We start from the raw sequence: 21,411 nt of genomic DNA, 5'->3' as shown, positions 1-21,411 counted from the left end.
TGTCAACCTCTAGATCCCTCACATGCCTGCACTTTTCGGCTTGCTGCTGCTGCAATCCACGCGTTTTAGATCTGCATAACTCCACCTCTTTTAGCACAGTACCCTCAACCCCCGGCTGTTCCCACCCGCCTCAACACCGTTGGAAGGGAGGAGAACCAATTAAGGCGGGGGGGGGTGGAACGAGCAGCTGTCTACCCTTAGCAGGAGGGTTGCTGATTAATTACCTCTCCTGCTGCTGCTGCTGCTGGCTGTCCAGCAGCAGACTGAAGGTGGCTGCTGCTGTGCGCAGGTATATAAAGGCTCAGAGCCTATTATGACACGCGCAGCCAGCGTTCCATTGCCACATTCCGTCTACTGCAGGCGGGATACCTGGATGGCTGAATGTCACTGAGAAGCTCACAGAGACCGCCATAAGCAACAGTTTAAAAGAATGCCACAGACTAATCAACCAAACTTTTTGGGTTGGTTTCTCTTTTATAGTCTGCAGGCATTAAATGAAAGAAGTCAGTGTTCCAGCAGAGGGAGACAACGTTTCAGAAAAGGCATTGTAGCAAACCAAAAAAGAAATTTTAAGCGCAGCAGAGTAACCAGCTCACATACCTGTTAGCTCAGGTGAGTTTAAAAGGCTGCTGTTGATAACAAGGGCATTTGCTAAATAGATGGTGTGTGTGCAACAATATACTGAAAGGTCAATTATATTGTGCAGCTTATCTCACCACCTGTAGTTATTTAGGTGAAAGCTCCAAAATGCTTGCCTAATATGTCTGTTTATCCAAAAGGAAGTATAGAGGGAGAGCTAGATAGATAGCATTGCATTACATTACATTACATGGCAATGCAATGCACAGTTGCTGAAGTTGAACCAAAATGAGCTTGTCATCTGGCTTCTGCAACTTTTAACATGAAAAATCCAATGAGGAGAAGAAAAGCAAAGCCAAAGAGTCCATCCCAAAATCCGACAAACAAGCAAAATGAACAAAAAGCATTGAATTCAATTCTTTCTGATTTTAGAAACTGCATTAAAGAAGGGGTGCACCGGTCCTGGAGATACTGCAATACCAGGTCAATGCGTGGAGTGGACAGAGCAAGCTCTTTTTCCATCTCCCTGTTCTAAAAATCCATTTAATATATGGTCCCCAGATAGGGGACGTATCAGATATTAAACTGATAAGAACAGATACTACACTTGATCTTAGCCAAAAGGCCGAGAAGCGATAACCAGAATTGGTTTCCGACTACGGTGCCACCCAAGGATTCTGAAAAGTCCATTTGTGGAGATGGCCACCTGGACTCCCGTTAAGAAGACATGCTGTCAACCTCTAGATCCCTCACATGCCTGCACTTTTCGGCTTGCTGCTGCTGCAATCCACGCGTTTTAGATCTGCATAACTCCACCTCTTTTAGCACAGTACCCTCAACCCCCGGCTGTTCCCACCCGCCTCAACACCGTTGGAAGGGAGGAGAACCAATTAAGGCGGGGGGGGGGGTGGAACGAGCAGCTGTCTACCCTTAGCAGGAGGGTTGCTGATTAATTACCTCTCCTGCTGCTGCTGCTGCTGGCTGTCCAGCAGCAGACTGAAGGTGGCTGCTGCTGTGCGCAGGTATATAAAGGCTCAGAGCCTATTATGACACGCGCAGCCAGCGTTCCATTGCCACATTCCGTCTACTGCAGGCGGGATACCTGGATGGCTGAATGTCACTGAGAAGCTCACAGAGACCGCCATAAGCAACAGTTTAAAAGAATGCCACAGACTAATCAACCAAACTTTTTGGGTTGGTTTCTCTTTTATAGTCTGCAGGCATTAAATGAAAGAAGTCAGTGTTCCAGCAGAGGGAGACAACGTTTCAGAAAAGGCATTGTAGCAAACCAAAAAAGAAATTTTAAGCGCAGCAGAGTAACCAGCTCACATACCTGTTAGCTCAGGTGAGTTTAAAAGGCTGCTGTTGATAACAAGGGCATTTGCTAAATAGATGGTGTGTGTGCAACAATATACTGAAAGGTCAATTATATTGTGCAGCTTATCTCACCACCTGTAGTTATTTAGGTGAAAGCTCCAAAATGCTTGCCTAATATGTCTGTTTATCCAAAAGGAAGTATAGAGGGAGAGCTAGATAGATAGCATTGCATTACATTACATTACATGGCAATGCAATGCACAGTTGCTGAAGTTGAACCAAAATGAGCTTGTCATCTGGCTTCTGCAACTTTTAACATGAAAAATCCAATGAGGAGAAGAAAAGCAAAGCCAAAGAGTCCATCCCAAAATCCGACAAACAAGCAAAATGAACAAAAAGCATTGAATTCAATTCTTTCTGATTTTAGAAACTGCATTAAAGAAGGGGTGCACCGGTCTTGGAGATACTGCAATACCAGGTCAATGCGTGGAGTGGACAGAGCAAGCTCTTTTTCCATCTCCCTGTTCTAAAAATCCATTTAATATATGGTCCCCAGATAGGGGACGTATCAGATATTAAACTGATAAGAACAGATACTACACTTGATCTTAGCCAAAAGGCCGAGAAGCGATAACCAGAAATGGTTTCCGACTACGGTGCCACCCAAGGATTCTGAAAAGTCCATTTGTGGAGATGGCCACCTGGACTCCCGTTAAGAAGACATGCTGTCAACCTCTAGATCCCTCACATGCCTGCACTTTTCGGCTTGCTGCTGCTGCAATCCACGCGTTTTAGATCTGCATAACTCCACCTCTTTTAGCACAGTACCCTCAACCCCCGGCTGTTCCCACCCGCCTCAACACCGTTGGAAGGGAGGAGAACCAATTAAGGCGGGGGGGGGGTGGAACGAGCAGCTGTCTACCCTTAGCAGGAGGGTTGCTGATTAATTACCTCTCCTGCTGCTGCTGCTGGCTGTCCAGCAGCAGACTGAAGGTGGCTGCTGCTGTGCGCAGGTATATAAAGGCTCAGAGCCTATTATGACACGCGCAGCCAGCGTTCCATTGCCACATTCCGTCTACTGCAGGCGGGATACCTGGATGGCTGAATGTCACTGAGAAGCTCACAGAGACCGCCATAAGCAACAGTTTAAAAGAATGCCACAGACTAATCAACCAAACTTTTTGGGTTGGTTTCTCTTTTATAGTCTGCAGGCATTAAATGAAAGAAGTCAGTGTTCCAGCAGAGGGAGACAACGTTTCAGAAAAGGCATTGTAGCAAACCAAAAAAGAAATTTTAAGCGCAGCAGAGTAACCAGCTCACATACCTGTTAGCTCAGGTGAGTTTAAAAGGCTGCTGTTGATAACAAGGGCATTTGCTAAATAGATGGTGTGTGTGCAACAATATACTGAAAGGTCAATTATATTGTGCAGCTTATCTCACCACCTGTAGTTATTTAGGTGAAAGCTCCAAAATGCTTGCCTAATATGTCTGTTTATCCAAAAGGAAGTATAGAGGGAGAGCTAGATAGATAGCATTGCATTACATTACATTACATGGCAATGCAATGCACAGTTGCTGAAGTTGAACCAAAATGAGCTTGTCATCTGGCTTCTGCAACTTTTAACATGAAAAATCCAATGAGTAGAAGAAAAGCAAAGCCAAAGAGTCCATCCCAAAATCCGACAAACAAGCAAAATGAACAAAAAGCATTGAATTCAATTCTTTCTGATTTTAGAAACTGCATTAAAGAAGGGGTGCACCGGTCCTGGAGATACTGCAATACCAGGTCAATGCGTGGAGTGGACAGAGCAAGCTCTTTTTCCATCTCCCTGTTCTAAAAATCCATTTAATATATGGTCCCCAGATAGGGGACGTATCAGATATTAAACTGATAAGAACAGATTTTTTTTTTTTTTTTTTTTTTTTTTTTGATTGAATATATCTTTTATTAGCACAAAAAATAAGTTAACAGACAGTGTACAGTGCCGCAGCCCAGTACACACAGAATTCTACATCATATTTACATAGCATGAGGATACGACGCACTAACTAGACACATCACACCCCTATGCTACACAAAACACTCAATCTGAAAGAAAAAGCATGTCAATCAATACAGTACGACGAACCGTGACAGGGGATGGGGATTGGGAAAAAGGGGATGGGGAAGGGAAAATCACAGGCCCGAAGCTTTATTGAAAGACAAGACACATAAGGGGAGAGGGGGAGGAGGGGTTTAGTCCTCATCCTCGTCCTCCGGACCGTCCACGATGTAATAGTCTCTGAGCAGGCTGTGGATCAGCCTGCGGCAGTCCTGGATGGACATCCTCTCCCTCCTCAAGATGAGCCGGTTCCTGGCGACCCAAACGGCATCCTTGAAGCAGTTCATAAGGCGCCAAGCCTCCTGGATGGCTCCGACGGTATGAACCCCAGGGAAGAGTCCGTAAAGCACAGAATGGTGCGATAGGCTCGCCCTGGGGACAGAGTTCCTCAGGTCGTCCTCAAGGGCAGTCAACAGGCGCTGTGCAAATCCGCAGTCCCAAAAAGTGTGCAAAGATGTTTCCTCCACGAAGGGGCACCTTGGGCAGTACCGGGTCTTGCACAGGTTCCGGGCATGCATGAATGACCGGACGGGCAGTCCGCCCTGAATCGCCATCCACGACAAGTCCTTGTGCCCGTTGGTCAGCCTGTCAGACGACACATTTGTCCACACAGTCTCCAGCGTGTCCTGGTGAAGTCCTGTGATATTCTCCACGTCATCCTTGGCTCTGATGAGCTTGTGGATAGTTTTGGGCATCCACAAGTCGGGCTTGAGTCCCTCCAGTTGATGTTCCCCCACAAATCGAACGACGTCTCCGTAGAACCATGGCGTCGTCCAGTTGTAGGGGAAGGAGCTGTCCCACTTGTCCCAGCCGAGTCGCCTCCAAAGAGGAAGCAGGAAGAAGCGAGACATGGACCTGCCCGCGGAGCCATTCTTGACTTGCAAAGTCCGGCGGACACAATCACACACAAAAGAGGATCGCAGGAGGGTGGGGATATCTGGAACGCCCTTCCCACCCTTGCGAGGCTCCTTGTACATGACGGCCCGCCTGACTCTGTCCATCTTGGATCCCCAGACAAAGTGAAACACTGTCCTGGTAATGGCCCTGCACACAGTGACGTGTGGGGGCCAGGCCTGCGCCGTGTACTGCAAGACGGGCAGGACCTCATTACGCAGGACGAGTGCCTTACCCTCACAAGTGAGGTGTCTGAGGCTCCAGAGTCCGATCCGTTGCTTCACCTTGGCCAAGCGTTCTTGCCAGGACTTGAGGGCCGCTCCTTCCTTCCCGAACCAGACTCCCAGCACCTTGAGGAAATCCGGTTGAATGTTGAAGGGGAAGGGGGCGGAGGAGGCCGGCTGCCAATCCCCGAAGAGCATGGCTTCCGACTTCCTGCAGTTGACTTTGGCCCCTGAAGCCCGGCCGAACCTCTCACACGTCTGGACGAGGGCGTCGACTGAACCACGATCAGCGCAGAAGACGGTGACGTCGTCCATGTAGAGCGAGCACTTGACCTCGTGTTGTCCCGGACCCGGTGCGGTGATCCCTCTGATCTCTCCATTCTGCCGGATAGCCTCTGCGAAGAGTTCTATAACACAAACAAAAAGAAGAGGTGATAGAGGGCAGCCTTGTCTGACCCAAGAGAGGACAGGGAAGGGGTCAGTCTTCCAGCCGTTCACCAACACCGAGCTGTGGATATCAAAATACATCAGACGGACATACGAACAAAACATGTTACCCAAACCTAACCGGTGCAGAGCTCGGCCCATGAACTCGTGGGAAACCCGGTCGAAGGCCTTCTCCTGATCCAAGGAGACCAGGGCCGCGTGTGCGCAGCGGACCTTGATGTACTCGACCGTGTCCCGCACGAGAGCGAGGCTGTCTGCGATGCGACGTCCAGGGATGCCGCAGGTCTGGTCCGGGTGGATGATCCGTCCGATGACCGTCTTAAGTCGTGTCGCCATCGTCTTGGCCAGGATCTTGTAGTCCACGTTGAGCAGAGTAATGGGACGCCAATTCCTCAGGTCGCACCTCTCTCCCTTCCGCTTGTACAGGATCGTGACCATTCCTTCCCTCAAAGATGGAGGCATTCTACCCTCCACCACCATCTCCTCGTACAGGTCCAACAGGTCCGGACAGATGAGGTCTCCCAGCGCTACATAGAGCTCCGCTGGAAGACCATCACTGCCCGGGGTCCTGCCGGTCCTAAAGGATTTAGCGGCAGAGAGCAATTCGCCCACCATCAGAGGTTTGTCCAAGGCTGCCGTGCCTGCAGGATCAAGATGGTTAGTGATACCTGACAGGAACTTATCAGCAGCGTTGGGGTTGGTAGTCTTGTGGGAGTAGAGTTCACTGTAGAAGTCTCTGACGACCCTCATCACGTCCTCCTTCCCACGTCGCATGTTTCCGCTCTCGTCTCGCAGCTCGTTCAGGGGCGTGTGACCGGCATGAAGTTTCCTGAAAAAGAATGAGTTACATTTCTCACCCTTCTCCAGATTCTCCACTTTGGAACGGAAGACGATTCGCTTGGACTCCTCCTCAAAGTGCCTTTTCAGGCTCTTCTTGGTCTCCTCCAGCTCCTCCCTCACGTCCCAGCCGCAGTGAAGAAGGTCCTGCAGCGATCGCAGCTCGCGCTGCAGCCCTCTGAAGTCCCTCCTCTTCTCACACGCCTGTTGTCGACCCTTGGCCTGAAAGAAACAGCGAAACTCAAGTTTAACATATTCCCACCAATCAGAGACTGTTTGGAAGCTACCCTTGTAGGACTGCCACATTGCGTAGGCTGCTCTCAGCTCCTCCACGACTTCATCCTGAGCCAGCAGAGCACAATTCAGCTTCCAGGAGCCGGGGCCGGACGGAAAACCATCGCCGAGGACACCTTGTAAGTGAATGGCTCTGTGGTCGGAGAAGAAGCAGGGGACCATCGAGTGCCTACTCTGCCTGACTGCCCGAGAGGTGAACACAAAGTCAATCCTGGAGCGGAGTGAGCCATCGGGTCGGCTCCACGAATAGTTCGTGGAGCCTCTCCCCATGGAGCCCACCACGTCCTGAAGAGAGGCCTCGGTTACCATCTCGATGAGCAGCTTGGACGTGATGTCCAACTTGGCAGATGTGCCAGAACTACGACCATCCTCCTCGATGGGGCAGTTGAAATCCCCGGCCATCACTAAGGTCCTGGTGGTGGCAAGCTGAAGCCGCAGGGTCTGGAAAAGCTCCAAACGCTCATTCTTCAGTGGGGACGCATACACGTTGATGAACCTGACAGGTTCTCCCGCCCAGTTGCCATCTACAACAAGAGCCCTGCCGCAGATGAGCTCCTGGACGGACTCAAGCGTGAATGCGCCCCCCCTGATCAGAATTGCGACCCCCGCAGACTTGCAGTCACCCCCACCGGACCAGTAGGATGGACCGTGGGACCACTCCCTGGCCAGATGTTTGAAGGACCTAGAGGAGGGAAGGGAACATTCCTGCAACATATAAACATCACACAACTGGGAAGTAAGGAAGGCATAAATAGTCTGACGTCTGAACTTGTCCTTGATGCTCCTGACATTAATGGAAAATAAGTTAATATTAGCCATCATGTAGGGAAAAAAAGAAAAAGTTAGCGCAGGCAATACACCTTAGTTACCATTCCGGTCGGGTGGTCCCTCGTCGGTGTTGACTGCTGGTGACGGGATCACCAGCAGGCCCTCTTCCTCCATCTGGTCAAGCAGCGCGGCCTCGATCTCGGCGACCACCAGTTCCTCCTCTTCTGGCTCGGCCACCAGGGTCTCAACCATGTGCTCCATCTCTTCTGGCTCAGGGAGGGTATCCTCCTTTTCGCCTACGAAATCCAGAATCTTCTTTTTGGAGGATTCAGTAGCAGGGCTGTCCTCCACCTTCCTCTTTCCCCGGGTTGGAACTGGGGAGACAAGAAGGGGAAAATCCTCCTCGGAATAGATAGCGGCGGGTGGAGGAAAGGTTAATTCCACCGCTACCATGGTCTGGGGAGGGAGAGTGGCTGCCGGGGCAGGGGAAAGGACACCTGCTGAGGAGTAGGGGAAGGAGGAAGAGGAAGTGGAATCCTCAGCAGGGGTGGCCGGGGTGGGGGGGGATTGGACGGGGGTGGCAGGGGGAGGGATCGAGAGAGGGGTGACAGAACTCTTACCCTCCTTTGACTTTTTCTTCTGCTTCAGAGCTGCTGGGACCGTCGCTGGGGCTTTGGCCACCGACTCCTTGACCGCTTTGGCCTTGGTCGTCTCGGCTTTGGCCGCTGGGGCCTTGGTCGTCGCGTCCTTGACCTTCACAGGCCTGGTCGTCGGGGCCTTGTCCTCCGGAGCTGGGGTCGTCGCAACCACCGATGCCCAGGATCTCTCACGCTTGGGGCAATCCTTGTACAGATGAGCCGCCAGCCCACACAGGTTGCAGGACGTCTTCTTCGGGCAGTCCTTCGAGCTGTGTCCCGTCACTCGACAAATCCTGCAGGCATCCTCCTTGCAGTCCTTCATCTCGTGGCCGTTCTTGCCGCATCTCCTGCAGTTCCGCGGCATGTCCGGGTAATAGATGAGGCCGTAGGAGTTGCCCAGGGAGAATGTCGGGGGCAGGTGCCGAAGTCCGTCTGAGTACGCCAGGTCCCTGTGAAGTCTAACGGTCACCGACCACTTACCTGTCCAGAAGCCGAGTCCATTCAGGATGTGAGAGGGTTCCTTCACAACCAAACAGAAGCGTCTCAGGAAGGTACAGATGTCTTGGCCTGGGGTGTGCGGGTTGCGCATGGAGACCGTGATCCTCCTTTCGTCCCTCTGGATAGGGCAGCTACCTGTAAAGGCAGAGAAAGAATTATCCGGTCCTTTTGCGCTTACCATTTCCCAGAACCTCCTGCAGGTGTTCACAGTGGTGAAGGTGACGAAGAAGATCCCCGTCAAGAAGGTCTGGATGCTGAGGGTGTCCGACCTGGAGAAGCCTCGATCCAGCAGCATCTTCTGGCAGAACACGTCCGAGGACATGTCCGGCACCCTCCCATCCACTTCCTTCAGCTTCAGGGCCACCGTCTGCCGCATCCATGGCTCCAGGGCTGGAGCTTCGTGGCGGGGCTTCTGGGGTCCCTTCTGCTGGCCAGTCGTGGAGGCAGAGTCCTTGGGGTCAGAATCGGCTCCTGGCTGGGCCCTCCTGGCTGTCCCCTGCTCCAGGCTCTTCTTTTCGGCCTTCCTCGCAGCGCTTGCCATGGCTTTCCTCCTGCAGTTACTTCTTGGAGCTGGATCTGGAACTCTTCCCGGAATGGGTGGAGCTATGCAGATTCTTCTCCCGTCGTGTTCTGGACAAATTCCCCGAAAGGTCTTTGTCTCGATGATTTTCTTCCTCGAAGATTCCACAGGACAGCCCGATTCTTCTCCGAGTCTTCGTCTTCTTCTGGATTCTTTAGAGCTTCTTCCTCCCACCGATATCCGCCTTCCTTCTCCGATGTCAGCTGGGCTCCGAAGCTCTTCTCCTTCCGAGTTCGATCGCTCTCGTCAAGTGTAGATCGTAGCTCTTGTGTTCTTAAAAGAACAGATACTACACTTGATCTTAGCCAAAAGGCCGAGAAGCGATAACCAGAATTGGTTTCCGACTACGGTGCCACCCAAGGATTCTGAAAAGTCCATTTGTGGAGATGGCCACCTGGACTCCCGTTAAGAAGACATGCTGTCAACCTCTAGATTCCTCACATGCCTGCACTTTTCGGCTTGCTGCTGCTGCAATCCACGCGTTTTAGATCTGCATAACTCCACCTCTTTTAGCACAGTACCCTCAACCCCCGGCTGTTCCCACCCGCCTCAACACCGTTGGAAGGGAGGAGAACCAATTAAGGCGGGGGGGGTGGTGGAACGAGCAGCTGTCTACCCTTAGCAGGAGGGTTGCTGATTAATTACCTCTCCTGCTGCTGCTGCTGCTGGCTGTCCAGCAGCAGACTGAAGGTGGCTGCTGCTGTGCGCAGGTATATAAAGGCTCAGAGCCTATTATGACACGCGCAGCCAGCGTTCCATTGCCACATTCCGTCTACTGCAGGCGGGATACCTGGATGGCTGAATGTCACTGAGAAGCTCACAGAGACCGCCATAAGCAACAGTTTAAAAGAATGCCACAGACTAATCAACCAAACTTTTTGGGTTGGTTTCTCTTTTATAGTCTGCAGGCATTAAATGAAAGAAGTCAGTGTTCCAGCAGAGGGAGACAACGTTTCAGAAAAGGCATTGTAGCAAACCAAAAAAGAAATTTTAAGCGCAGCAAAGTAACCAGCTCACATACCTGTTAGCTCAGGTGAGTTTAAAAGGCTGCTGTTGATAACAAGGGCATTTGCTAAATAGATGGTGTGTGTGCAACAATATACTGAAAGGTCAATTATATTGTGCAGCTTATCTCACCACCTGTAGTTATTTAGGTGAAAGCTCCAAAATGCTTGCCTAATATGTCTGTTTATCCAAAAGGAAGTATAGAGGGAGAGCTAGATAGATAGCATTGCATTACATTACATTACATGGCAATGCAATGCACAGTTGCTGAAGTTGAACCAAAATGAGCTTGTCATCTGGCTTCTGCAACTTTTAACATGAAAAATCCAATGAGGAGAAGAAAAGCAAAGCCAAAGAGTCCATCCCAAAATCCGACAAACAAGCAAAATGAACAAAAAGCATTGAATTCAATTCTTTCTGATTTTAGAAACTGCATTAAAGAAGGGGTGCACCGGTCCTGGAGATACTGCAATACCAGGTCAATGCGTGGAGTGGACAGAGCAAGCTCTTTTTCCATCTCCCTGTTCTAAAAATCCATTTAATATATGGTCCCCAGATAGGGGACGTATCAGATATTAAACTGATAAGAACAGATACTACACTTGATCTTAGCCAAAAGGCCGAGAAGCGATAACCAGAATTGGTTTCCGACTACGGTGCCACCCAAGGATTCTGAAAAGTCCATTTGTGGAGATGGCCACCTGGACTCCCGTTAAGAAGACATGCTGTCAACCTCTAGATCCCTCACATGCCTGCACTTTTCGGCTTGCTGCTGCTGCAATCCACGCGTTTTAGATCTGCATAACTCCACCTCTTTTAGCACAGTACCCTCAACCCCCGGCTGTTCCCACCCGCCTCAACACCGTTGGAAGGGAGGAGAACCAATTAAGGCGGGGGGGGGGGTGGAACGAGCAGCTGTCTACCCTTAGCAGGAGGGTTGCTGATTAATTACCTCTCCTGCTGCTGCTGCTGCTGGCTGTCCAGCAGCAGACTGAAGGTGGCTGCTGCTGTGCGCAGGTATATAAAGGCTCAGAGCCTATTATGACACGCGCAGCCAGCGTTCCATTGCCACATTCCGTCTACTGCAGGCGGGATACCTGGATGGCTGAATGTCACTGAGAAGCTCACAGAGACCGCCATAAGCAACAGTTTAAAAGAATGCCACAGACTAATCAACCAAACTTTTTGGGTTGGTTTCTCTTTTATAGTCTGCAGGCATTAAATGAAAGAAGTCAGTGTTCCAGCAGAGGGAGACAACGTTTCAGAAAAGACATTGTAGCAAACCAAAAAAGAAATTTTAAGCGCAGCAGAGTAACCAGCTCACATACCTGTTAGCTCAGGTGAGTTTAAAAGGCTGCTGTTGATAACAAGGGCATTTGCTAAATAGATGGTGTGTGTGCAACAATATACTGAAAGGTCAATTATATTGTGCAGCTTATCTCACCACCTGTAGTTATTTAGGTGAAAGCTCCAAAATGCTTGCCTAATATGTCTGTTTATCCAAAAGGAAGTATAGAGGGAGAGCTAGATAGATAGCATTGCATTACATTACATTACATGGCAATGCAATGCACAGTTGCTGAAGTTGAACCAAAATGAGCTTGTCATCTGGCTTCTGCAACTTTTAACATGAAAAATCCAATGAGGAGAAGAAAAGCAAAGCCAAAGAGTCCATCCCAAAATCCGACAAACAAGCAAAATGAACAAAAAGCATTGAATTCAATTCTTTCTGATTTTAGAAACTGCATTAAAGAAGGGGTGCACCGGTCCTGGAGATACTGCAATACCAGGTCAATGCGTGGAGTGGACAGAGCAAGCTCTTTTTCCATCTCCCTGTTCTAAAAATCCATTTAATATATCGTCCCCAGATAGGGGACGTATCAGATATTAAACTGATAAGAACAGATACTACACTTGATCTTAGCCAAAAGGCCGAGAAGCGATAACCAGAATTGGTTTCCGACTACGGTGCCACCCAAGGATTCTGAAAAGTCCATTTGTGGAGATGGCCACCTGGACTCCCGTTAAGAAGACATGCTGTCAACCTCTAGATCCCTCACATGCCTGCACTTTTCGGCTTGCTGCTGCTGCAATCCACGCGTTTTAGATCTGCATAACTCCACCTCTTTTAGCACAGTACCCTCAACCCCCGGCTGTTCCCACCCGCCTCAACACCGTTGGAAGGGAGGAGAACCAATTAAGGCGGGGGGGGGGGTGGAACGAGCAGCTGTCTACCCTTAGCAGGAGGGTTGCTGATTAATTACCTCTCCTGCTGCTGCTGCTGCTGGCTGTCCAGCAGCAGACTGAAGGTGGCTGCTGCTGTGCGCAGGTATATAAAGGCTCAGAGCCTATTATGACACGCGCAGCCAGCGTTCCATTGCCACATTCCGTCTACTGCAGGCGGGATACCTGGATGGCTGAATGTCACTGAGAAGCTCACAGAGACCGCCATAAGCAACAGTTTAAAAGAATGCCACAGACTAATCAACCAAACTTTTTGGGTTGGTTTCTCTTTTATAGTCTGCAGGCATTAAATGAAAGAAGTCAGTGTTCCAGCAGAGGGAGACAACGTTTCAGAAAAGGCATTGTAGCAAACCAAAAAAGAAATTTTAAGCGCAGCAGAGTAACCAGCTCACATACCTGTTAGCTCAGGTGAGTTTAAAAGGCTGCTGTTGATAACAAGGGCATTTGCTAAATAGATGGTGTGTGTGCAACAATATACTGAAAGGTCAATTATATTGTGCAGCTTATCTCACCACCTGTAGTTATTTAGGTGAAAGCTCCAAAATGCTTGCCTAATATGTCTGTTTATCCAAAAGGAAGTATAGAGGGAGAGCTAGATAGATAGCATTTCATTACATTACATTACATGGCAATGCAATGCACAGTTGCTGAAGTTGAACCAAAATGAGCTTGTCATCTGGCTTCTGCAACTTTTAACATGAAAAATCCAATGAGGAGAAGAAAAGCAAAGCCAAAGAGTCCATCCCAAAATCTGACAAACAAGCAAAATGAACAAAAAGCATTGAATTCAATTCTTTCTGATTTTAGAAACTGCATTAAAGAAGGGGTGCACCGGTCCTGGAGATACTGCAATACCAGGTCAATGCGTGGAGTGGACAGAGCAAGCTCTTTTTCCATCTCCCTGTTCTAAAAATCCATTTAATATATGGTCCCCAGATAGGGGACGTATCAGATATTAAACTGATAAGAACAGATACTACACTTGATCTTAGCCAAAAGGCCGAGAAGCGATAACCAGAATTGGTTTCCGACTACGGTGCCACCCAAGTATTCTGAAAAGTCCATTTGTGGAGATGGCCACCTGGACTCCCGTTAAGAAGACATGCTGTCAACCTCTAGATCCCTCACATGCCTGCACTTTTCGGCTTGCTGCTGCTGCAATCCACGCGTTTTAGATCTGCATAACTCCACCTCTTTTAGCACAGTACCCTCAACCCCCGGCTGTTCCCACCCGCCTCAACACCGTTGGAAGGGAGGAGAACCAATTAAGGCAGGGGTGGGAGTGGAAAGAGCAGCTGTCTACCCTTAGCAGGAGGGTTGCTGATTAATTACCTCTCCTGCTGCTGCTGCTGCTGGCTGTCCAGCAGCAGACTGAAGGTGGCTGCTGCTGTGCGCAGGTATATAAAGGCTCAGAGCCTATTATGACACGCGCAGCCAGCGTTCCATTGCCACATTCCGTCTACTGCAGGCGGGATACCTGGATGGCTGAATGTCACTGAGAAGCTCACAGAGACCGCCATAAGCAACAGTTTAAAAGAATGCCACAGACTAATCAACCAAACTTTTTGGGTTGGTTTCTCTTTTATAGTCTGCAGGCATTAAATGAAAGAAGTCAGTGTTCCAGCAGAGGGAGACAACGTTTCAGAAAAGGCATTGTAGCAAACCAAAAAAGAAATTTTAAGCGCAGCAGAGTAACCAGCTCACATACCTGTTAGCTCAGGTGAGTTTAAAAGGCTGCTGTTGATAACAAGGGCATTTGCTAAATAGATGGTGTGTGTGCAACAATATACTGAAAGGTCAATTATATTGTGCAGCTTATCTCACCACCTGTAGTTATTTAGGTGAAAGCTCCAAAATGCTTGCCTAATATGTCTGTTTATCCAAAAGGAAGTATAGAGGGAGAGCTAGATAGATAGCATTGCATTACATTACATTACATGGCAATGCAATGCACAGTTGCTGAAGTTGAACCAAAATGAGCTTGTCATCTGGCTTCTGCAACTTTTAACATGAAAAATCCAATGAGGAGAAGAAAAGCAAAGCCAAAGAGTCCATCCCAAAATCCGACAAACAAGCAAAATGAACAAAAAGCATTGAATTCAATTCTTTCTGATTTTAGAAACTGCATTAAAGAAGGGGTGCACCGGTCCTGGAGATACTGCAATACCAGGTCAATGCGTGGAGTGGACAGAGCAAGCTCTTTTTCCATCTCCCTGTTCTAAAAATCCATTTAATATATGGTCCCCAGATAGGGGACGTATCAGATATTAAACTGATAAGAACAGATACTACACTTGATCTTAGCCAAAAGGCCGAGAAGCGATAACCAGAATTGGTTTCCGACTACGGTGCCACCCAAGGATTCTGAAAAGTCCATTTGTGGAGATGGCCACCTGGACTCCCGTTAAGAAGACATGCTGTCAACCTCTAGATCCCTCACATGCCTGCACTTTTCGGCTTGCTGCTGCTGCAATCCACGCGTTTTAGATCTGCATAACTCCACCTCTTTTAGCACAGTACCCTCAACCCCCGGCTGTTCCCACCCGCCTCAACACCGTTGGAAGGGAGGAGAACCAATTAAGGCGGGGGGGGGGGTGGAACGAGCAGCTGTCTACCCTTAGCAGGAGGGTTGCTGATTAATTACCTCTCCTGCTGCTGCTGCTGGCTGTCCAGCAGCATACTGAAGGTGGCTGCTGCTGTGCGCAGGTATATAAAGGCTCAGAGCCTATTATGACACGCGCAGCCAGCGTTCCATTGCCACATTCCGTCTACTGCAGGCGGGATACCTGGATGGCTGAATGTCACTGAGAAGCTCACAGAGACCGCCATAAGCAACAGTTTAAAAGAATGCCACAGACTAATCAACCAAACTTTTTGGGTTGGTTTCTCTTTTATAGTCTGCAGGCATTAAATGAAAGAAGTCAGTGTTCCAGCAGAGGGAGACAACGTTTCAGAAAAGGCATTGTAGCAAACCAAAAAAGAAATTTTAAGCGCAGCAGAGTAACCAGCTCACATACCTGTTAGCTCAGGTGAGTTTAAAAGGCTGCTGTTGATAACAAGGGCATTTGCTAAATAGATGGTGTGTGTGCAACAATATACTGAAAGGTCAATTATATTGTGCAGCTTATCTCACCACCTGTAGTTATTTAGGTGAAAGCTCCAAAATGCTTGCCTAATATGTCTGTTTATCCAAAAGGAAGTATAGAGGGAGAGCTAGATAGATAGCATTGCATTACATTACATTACATGGCAATGCAATGCACAGTTGCTGAAGTTGAACCAAAATGAGCTTGTAATCTGGCTTCTGCAACTTTTAACATGAAAAATCCAATGAGGAGAAGAAAAGCAAAGCCAAAGAGTCCATCCCAAAATCCGACAAACAAGCAAAATGAACAAAAAGCATTGAATTCAATTCTTTCTGATTTTAGAAACTGCATTAAAGAAGGGGTGCACCGGTCCTGGAGATACTGCAATACCAGGTCAATGCGTGGAGTGGACAGAGCAAGCTCTTTTTCCATCTCCCTGTTCTAAAAATCCATTTAATATATGGTCCCCAGATAGGGGACGTATCAGATATTAAACTGATAAGAACAGATACTACACTTGATCTTAGCCAAAAGGCCGAGAAGCGATAACCAGAATTGGTTTCCGACTACGGTGCCACCCAAGGATTCTGAAAAGTCCATTTGTGGAGATGGCCACCTGGACTCCCGTTAAGAAGACATGCTGTCAACCTCTAGATCCCTCACATGCCTGCACTTTTCGGCTTGCTGCTGCTGCAATCCACGCGTTTTAGATCTGCGTAACTCCACCTCTTTTAGCACAGTACCCTCAACCCCCGGCTGTTCCCACCCGCCTCAACACCGTTGGAAGGGAGGAGAACCAATTAAGGCGGGGGGGGGGTGGAACGAGCAGCTGTCTACCCTTAGCAGGAGGGTTGCTGATTAATTACCTCTCCTGCTGCTGCTGCTGCTGGCTGTCCAGCAGCAGACTGAAGGTGGCTGCTGCTGTGCGCAGGTATATAAAGGCTCAGAGCCTATTATGACACGCGCAGCCAGCGTTCCATTGCCACATTCCGTCTACTGCAGGCGGGATACCTGGATGGCTGAATGTCACTGAGAAGCTCACAGAGACCGCCATAAGCAACAGTTTAAAAGAATGCCACAGACTAATCAACCAAACTTTTTGGGTTGGTTTCTCTTTTATAGTCTGCAGGCATTAAATGAAAGAAGTCAGTGTTCCAGCAGAGGGAGACAACGTTTCAGAAAAGGCATTGTAGCAAACCAAAAAAGAAATTTTAAGCGCAGCAGAGTAACCAGCTCACATACCTGTTAGCTCAGGTGAGTTTAAAAGGCTGCTGTTGATAACAAGGGCATTTGCTAAATAGATGGTGTGTGTGCAACAATATACTGAAAGGTCAATTATATTGTGCAGCTTATCTCACCACCTGTAGTTATTTAGGTGAAAGCTCCAAAATGCTTGCCTAATATGTCTGTTTATCCAAAAGGAAGTATAGAGGGAGAGCTAGATAGATAGCATTGCATTACATTACATTACATGGCAATGCAATGCACAGTTGCTGAAGTTGAACCAAAATGAGCTTGTCATCTGGCTTCTGCAACTTTTAACATGAAAAATCCAATGAGGAGAAGAAAAGCAAAGCCAAAGAGTCCATCCCAAAATCCGACAAACAAGCAAAATGAACAAAAAGCATTGAATTCAATTCTTTCTGATTTTAGAAACTGCATTAAAGAAGGGGTGCACCAGTCCTGGAGATACTGCAATACCAGGTCAATGCGTGGAGTGGACAGAGCAAGCTCTTTTTCCATCTCCCTGTTCTAAAAATCCATTTAATATATGGTCCCCAGATAGGGGACGTATCAGATATTAAACTGATAAGAACAGATACTACACTTGATCTTAGCCAAAAGGCCGAGAAGCGATAACCAGAATTGGTTTCCGACTACGGTGCCACCCAAGGATTCTGAAAAGTCCATTTGTGGAGATAGCCACCTGGACTCCCGTTAAGAAGACATGCTGTCAACCTCTAGATCCCTCACATGCCTGCACTTTTCGGCTTGCTGCTGCTGCAATCCACGCGTTTTAGATCTGCATAACTCCACCTCTTTTAGCACAGTACCCTCAACCCCCGGCTGTTCCCACCCGCCTCAACACCGTTGGAAGGGAGGAGAACCAATTAAGGCGGGGGGGGGTGGAACGAGCAGCTGTCTACCCTTAGCAGGAGGGTTGCTGATTAATTACCTCTCCTGCTGCTGCTGCTGCTGGCTGTCCAGCAGCAGACTGAAGGTGGCTGCTGCTGTGCGCAGGTATATAAAGGCTCAGAGCCTATTATGACACGCGCAGCCAGCGTTCCATTGCCACATTCCGTCTACTGCAGGCGGGATACCTGGATGGCTGAATGTCACTGAGAAGCTCACAGAGACCGCCATAAGCAACAGTTTAAAAGAATGCCACAGACTAATCAACCAAACTTTTTGGGTTGGTTTCTCTTTTATAGTCTGCAGGCATTAAATGAAAGAAGTCAGTGTTCCAGCAGAGGGAGACAACGTTTCAGAAAAGGCATTGTAGCAAACCAAAAAAGAAATTTTAAGCGCAGCAGAGTAACCAGCTCACATACCTGTTAGCTCAGGTGAGTTTAAAAGGCTGCTGTTGATAACAAGGGCATTTGCTAAATAGATGGTGTGTGTGCAACAATATACTGAAAGGTCAATTATATTGTGCAGCTTATCTCACCACCTGTAGTTATTTAGGTGAAAGCTCCAAAATGCTTGCCTAATATGTCTGTTTATCCAAAAGGAAGTATAGAGGGAGAGCTAGATAGATAGCATTGCATTACATTACATTACATGGCAATGCAATGCACAGTTGCTGAAGTTGAACCAAAATGAGCTTGTCATCTGGCTTCTGCAACTTTTAACATGAAAAATCCAATGAGGAGAAGAAAAGCAAAGCCAAAGAGTCCATCCCAAAATCTGACAAACAAGCAAAATGAACAAAAAGCATTGAATTCAATTCTTTCTGATTTTAGAAACTGCATTAAAGAAGGGGTGCACCGGTCCTGGAGATACTGCAATACCAGGTCAATGCGTGGAGTGGACAGAGCAAGCTCTTTTTCCATCTCCCTGTTCTAAAAATCCATTTAATATATGGTCCCCAGATAGGGGACGTATCAGATATTAAACTGATAAGAACAGATACTACACTTGATCTTAGCCAAAAGGCCGAGAAGCGATAACCAGAATTGGTTTCCGACTACGGTGCCACCCAAGGATTCTGAAAAGTCCATTTGTGGAGATGGCCACCTGGACTCCCGTTAAGAAGACATGCTGTCAACCTCTAGATCCCTCACATGCCTGCACTTTTCGGCTTGCTGCTGCTGCAATCCACGCGTTATAGATCTGCATAACTCCACCTCTTTTAGCACAGTACCCTCAACCCCCGGCTGTTCCCACCCGCCTCAACACAGTTGGAAGGGAGGAGAACCAATAAAGGCAGGGGTGGGAGTGGAAAGAGCAGCTGTCTACCCTTAGCAGGAGGGTTGCTGATTAATTACCTCTCCTGCTGCTGCTGCTGCTGGCTGTCCAGCAGCAGACTGAAGGTGGCTGCTGCTGTGCGCAGGTATATAAAGGCTCAGAGCCTATTATGACACGCGCAGCCAGCGTTCCATTGCCACATTCCGTCTACTGCAGGCGGGATACCTGGATGGCTGAATGTCACTGAGAAGCTCACAGAGACCGCCATAAGCAACAGTTTAAAAGAATGCCACAGACTAATCAACCAAACTTTTTGGGTTGGTTTCTCTTTTATAGTCTGCAGGCATTAAATGAAAGAAGTCAGTGTTCCAGCAGAGGGAGACAACGTTTCAGAAAAGGCATTGTAGCAAACCAAAAAAGAAATTTTAAGCGCAGCAGAGTAACCAGCTCACATACCTGTTAGCTCAGGTGAGTTTAAAAGGCTGCTGTTGATAACAAGGGCATTTGCTAAATAGATGGTGTGTGTGCAACAATATACTGAAAGGTCAATTATATTGTGCAGCTTATCTCACCACCTGTAGTTATTTAGGTGAAAGCTCCAAAATGCTTGCCTAATATGTCTGTTTATCCAAAAGGAAGTATAGAGAGAGAGCTAGATAGATAGCATTGCATTACATTACATTACATGGCAATGCAATGCACAGTTGCTGAAGTTGAACCAAAATGAGCTTGTCATCTGGCTTCTGCAACTTTTAACATGAAAAATCCAATGAGGAGAAGAAAAGCAAAGCCAAAGAGTCCATCCCAAAATCCGACAAACAAGCAAAATGAACAAAAAGCATTGAATTCAATTCTTTCTGATTTTAGAAACTGCATTAAAGAAGGGGTGCACCGGTCCTGGAGATACTGCAATACCAGGTCAATGCGTGGAGTGGACAGAGCAAGCTCTTTTTCCATCTCCCTGTTCTAAAAATCCATTTAATATATGGTCCCCAGATAGGGGACGTATCAGATATTAAACTGATAAGAACAGATACTACACTTGATCTTAGCCAAAAGGCCGAGAAGCGATAACCAGAATTGGTTTCCGACTACGGTGCCACCCAAGGATTCTGAAAAGTCCATTTGTGGAGATGGCCACCTGGACTCCCGTTAAGAAGACATGCTGTCAACCTCTAGATCCCTCACATGCCTGCACTTTTCGGCTTGCTGCTGCTGCAATCCACGCGTTTTAGATCTGCATAACTCCACCTCTTTTAGCACAGTACCCTCAACCCCCGGCTGTTCCCACCCGCCTCAACACCGTTGGAAGGGAGGAGAACCAATTAAGGCGGGGGGGGGGGTGGAACGAGCAGCTGTCTACCCTTAGCAGGAGGGTTGCTGATTAATTACCTCTCCTGCTGCTGCTGCTGCTGGCTGTCCAGCAGCAGACTGAAGGTGGCTGCTGCTGTGCGCAGGTATATAAAGGCTCAGAGCCTATTATGACACGCGCAGCCAGCGTTCCATTGCCACATTCCGTCTACTGCAGGCGGGATACCTGGATGGCTGAATGTCACTGAGAAGCTCACAGAGACCGCCATAAGCAACAGTTTAAAAGAATGCCACAGACTAATCAACCAAACTTTTTGGGTTGGTTTCTCTTTTATAGTCTGCAGGCATTAAATGAAAGAAGTCAGTGTTCCAGCAGAGGGAGACAACGTTTCAGAAAAGGCATTGTAGCAAACCAAAAAAGAAATTTTAAGCGCAGCAGAGTAACCAGCTCACATACCTGTTAGCTCAGGTGAGTTTAAAAGGCTGCTGTTGATAACAAGGGCATTTGCTAAATAGATGGTGTGTGTGCAACAATATACTGAAAGGTCAATTATATTGTGCAGCTTATCTCACCACCTGTAGTTATTTAGGTGAAAGCTCCAAAATGCTTGCCTAATATGTCTGTTTATCCAAAAGGAAGTATAGAGGGAGAGCTAGATAGATAGCATTGCATTACATTACATTACATGGCAATGCAATGCACAGTTGCTGAAGTTGAACCAAAATGAGCTTGTCATCTGGCTTCTGCAATTTTTAACATGAAAAATCCAATGAGGAGAAGAAAAGCAAAGCCAAAGAGTCCATCCCAAAATCCGACAAACAAGCAAAATGAACAAAAAGCATTGAATTCAATTCTTTCTGATTTTAGAAACTGCATTAAAGAAGGGGTGCACCGGTCCTGGAGATACTGCAATACCAGGTCAATGCGTGGAGTGGACAGAGCAAGCTCTTTTTCCATCTCCCTGTTCTAAAAATCCATTTAATATATGGTCCCCAGATAGGGGACGTATCAGATATTAAACTGATAAGAACAGATTTTTTTTTTTTTTTTTTTTTTTAACCATTCAGGTTAGTTTTATAGCAAATCAGTAGGATATACCAAAACTGTTGCAAAAAAAAAAACTTCTCATCATCATGGCCATATTTATTAAGCATAAAGTAACCTAATATTACAGAAAG

The 21,411-nt window shown here is 47.7% G+C and overlaps 10 non-coding genes and 3 pseudogenes across 10 annotated transcripts; all 13 read right to left on the bottom strand.

The window, feature by feature from the left end:
• Nucleotides 1–1,025: 1,025 nt before the first annotated feature.
• LOC141196604 (U2 spliceosomal RNA) lies at nucleotides 1,026–1,216 on the bottom strand. The gene has a single exon (XR_012269005.1). It is a non-coding gene; the product is annotated as a U2 spliceosomal RNA (small nuclear RNA).
• Nucleotides 1,217–2,337: 1,121 nt separating this feature from the next.
• Nucleotides 2,338–2,528, bottom strand: LOC141195992 (U2 spliceosomal RNA). The gene has a single exon (XR_012268561.1). It is a non-coding gene; the product is annotated as a U2 spliceosomal RNA (small nuclear RNA).
• Nucleotides 2,529–3,645: 1,117 nt separating this feature from the next.
• On the bottom strand, nucleotides 3,646–3,860 carry LOC141196354 (U2 spliceosomal RNA; annotated as a pseudogene).
• Nucleotides 3,861–9,425: 5,565 nt separating this feature from the next.
• LOC141196445 (U2 spliceosomal RNA) lies at nucleotides 9,426–9,503 on the bottom strand (annotated as a pseudogene).
• A 1,121-nt stretch (nucleotides 9,504–10,624) lies between these two features.
• On the bottom strand, nucleotides 10,625–10,815 carry LOC141196603 (U2 spliceosomal RNA). Its single transcript, XR_012269004.1, has one exon. It is a non-coding gene; the product is annotated as a U2 spliceosomal RNA (small nuclear RNA).
• A 1,121-nt stretch (nucleotides 10,816–11,936) lies between these two features.
• On the bottom strand, nucleotides 11,937–12,127 carry LOC141195708 (U2 spliceosomal RNA). Its single transcript, XR_012268286.1, has one exon. It is a non-coding gene; the product is annotated as a U2 spliceosomal RNA (small nuclear RNA).
• Nucleotides 12,128–13,248: 1,121 nt separating this feature from the next.
• LOC141196602 (U2 spliceosomal RNA) lies at nucleotides 13,249–13,439 on the bottom strand. Its single transcript, XR_012269003.1, has one exon. It is a non-coding gene; the product is annotated as a U2 spliceosomal RNA (small nuclear RNA).
• A 1,121-nt stretch (nucleotides 13,440–14,560) lies between these two features.
• Nucleotides 14,561–14,751, bottom strand: LOC141196601 (U2 spliceosomal RNA). Its single transcript, XR_012269002.1, has one exon. It is a non-coding gene; the product is annotated as a U2 spliceosomal RNA (small nuclear RNA).
• A 1,118-nt stretch (nucleotides 14,752–15,869) lies between these two features.
• On the bottom strand, nucleotides 15,870–16,060 carry LOC141196600 (U2 spliceosomal RNA). Its single transcript, XR_012269001.1, has one exon. It is a non-coding gene; the product is annotated as a U2 spliceosomal RNA (small nuclear RNA).
• A 1,120-nt stretch (nucleotides 16,061–17,180) lies between these two features.
• Nucleotides 17,181–17,371, bottom strand: LOC141195803 (U2 spliceosomal RNA). Its single transcript, XR_012268380.1, has one exon. It is a non-coding gene; the product is annotated as a U2 spliceosomal RNA (small nuclear RNA).
• A 1,119-nt stretch (nucleotides 17,372–18,490) lies between these two features.
• On the bottom strand, nucleotides 18,491–18,681 carry LOC141196599 (U2 spliceosomal RNA). The gene has a single exon (XR_012269000.1). It is a non-coding gene; the product is annotated as a U2 spliceosomal RNA (small nuclear RNA).
• A 1,121-nt stretch (nucleotides 18,682–19,802) lies between these two features.
• On the bottom strand, nucleotides 19,803–19,993 carry LOC141196597 (U2 spliceosomal RNA). The gene has a single exon (XR_012268998.1). It is a non-coding gene; the product is annotated as a U2 spliceosomal RNA (small nuclear RNA).
• A 1,121-nt stretch (nucleotides 19,994–21,114) lies between these two features.
• Nucleotides 21,115–21,322, bottom strand: LOC141196380 (U2 spliceosomal RNA; annotated as a pseudogene).
• Between the last annotated feature and the right edge of the window lie 89 nt (nucleotides 21,323–21,411).

Source organism: Phyllobates terribilis, unplaced genomic scaffold (assembly GCF_046119375.1).
Source record: "Phyllobates terribilis strain yellow unplaced genomic scaffold, ASM4611937v1 Scaffold_74__1_contigs__length_7073193, whole genome shotgun sequence".
Taxonomy (NCBI): Eukaryota; Metazoa; Chordata; class Amphibia; order Anura; family Dendrobatidae; genus Phyllobates; species Phyllobates terribilis.
The sequence above is the reverse complement of the archived record's forward strand: the minus strand, read 5'-3'. Positions and strand labels throughout refer to the sequence as shown.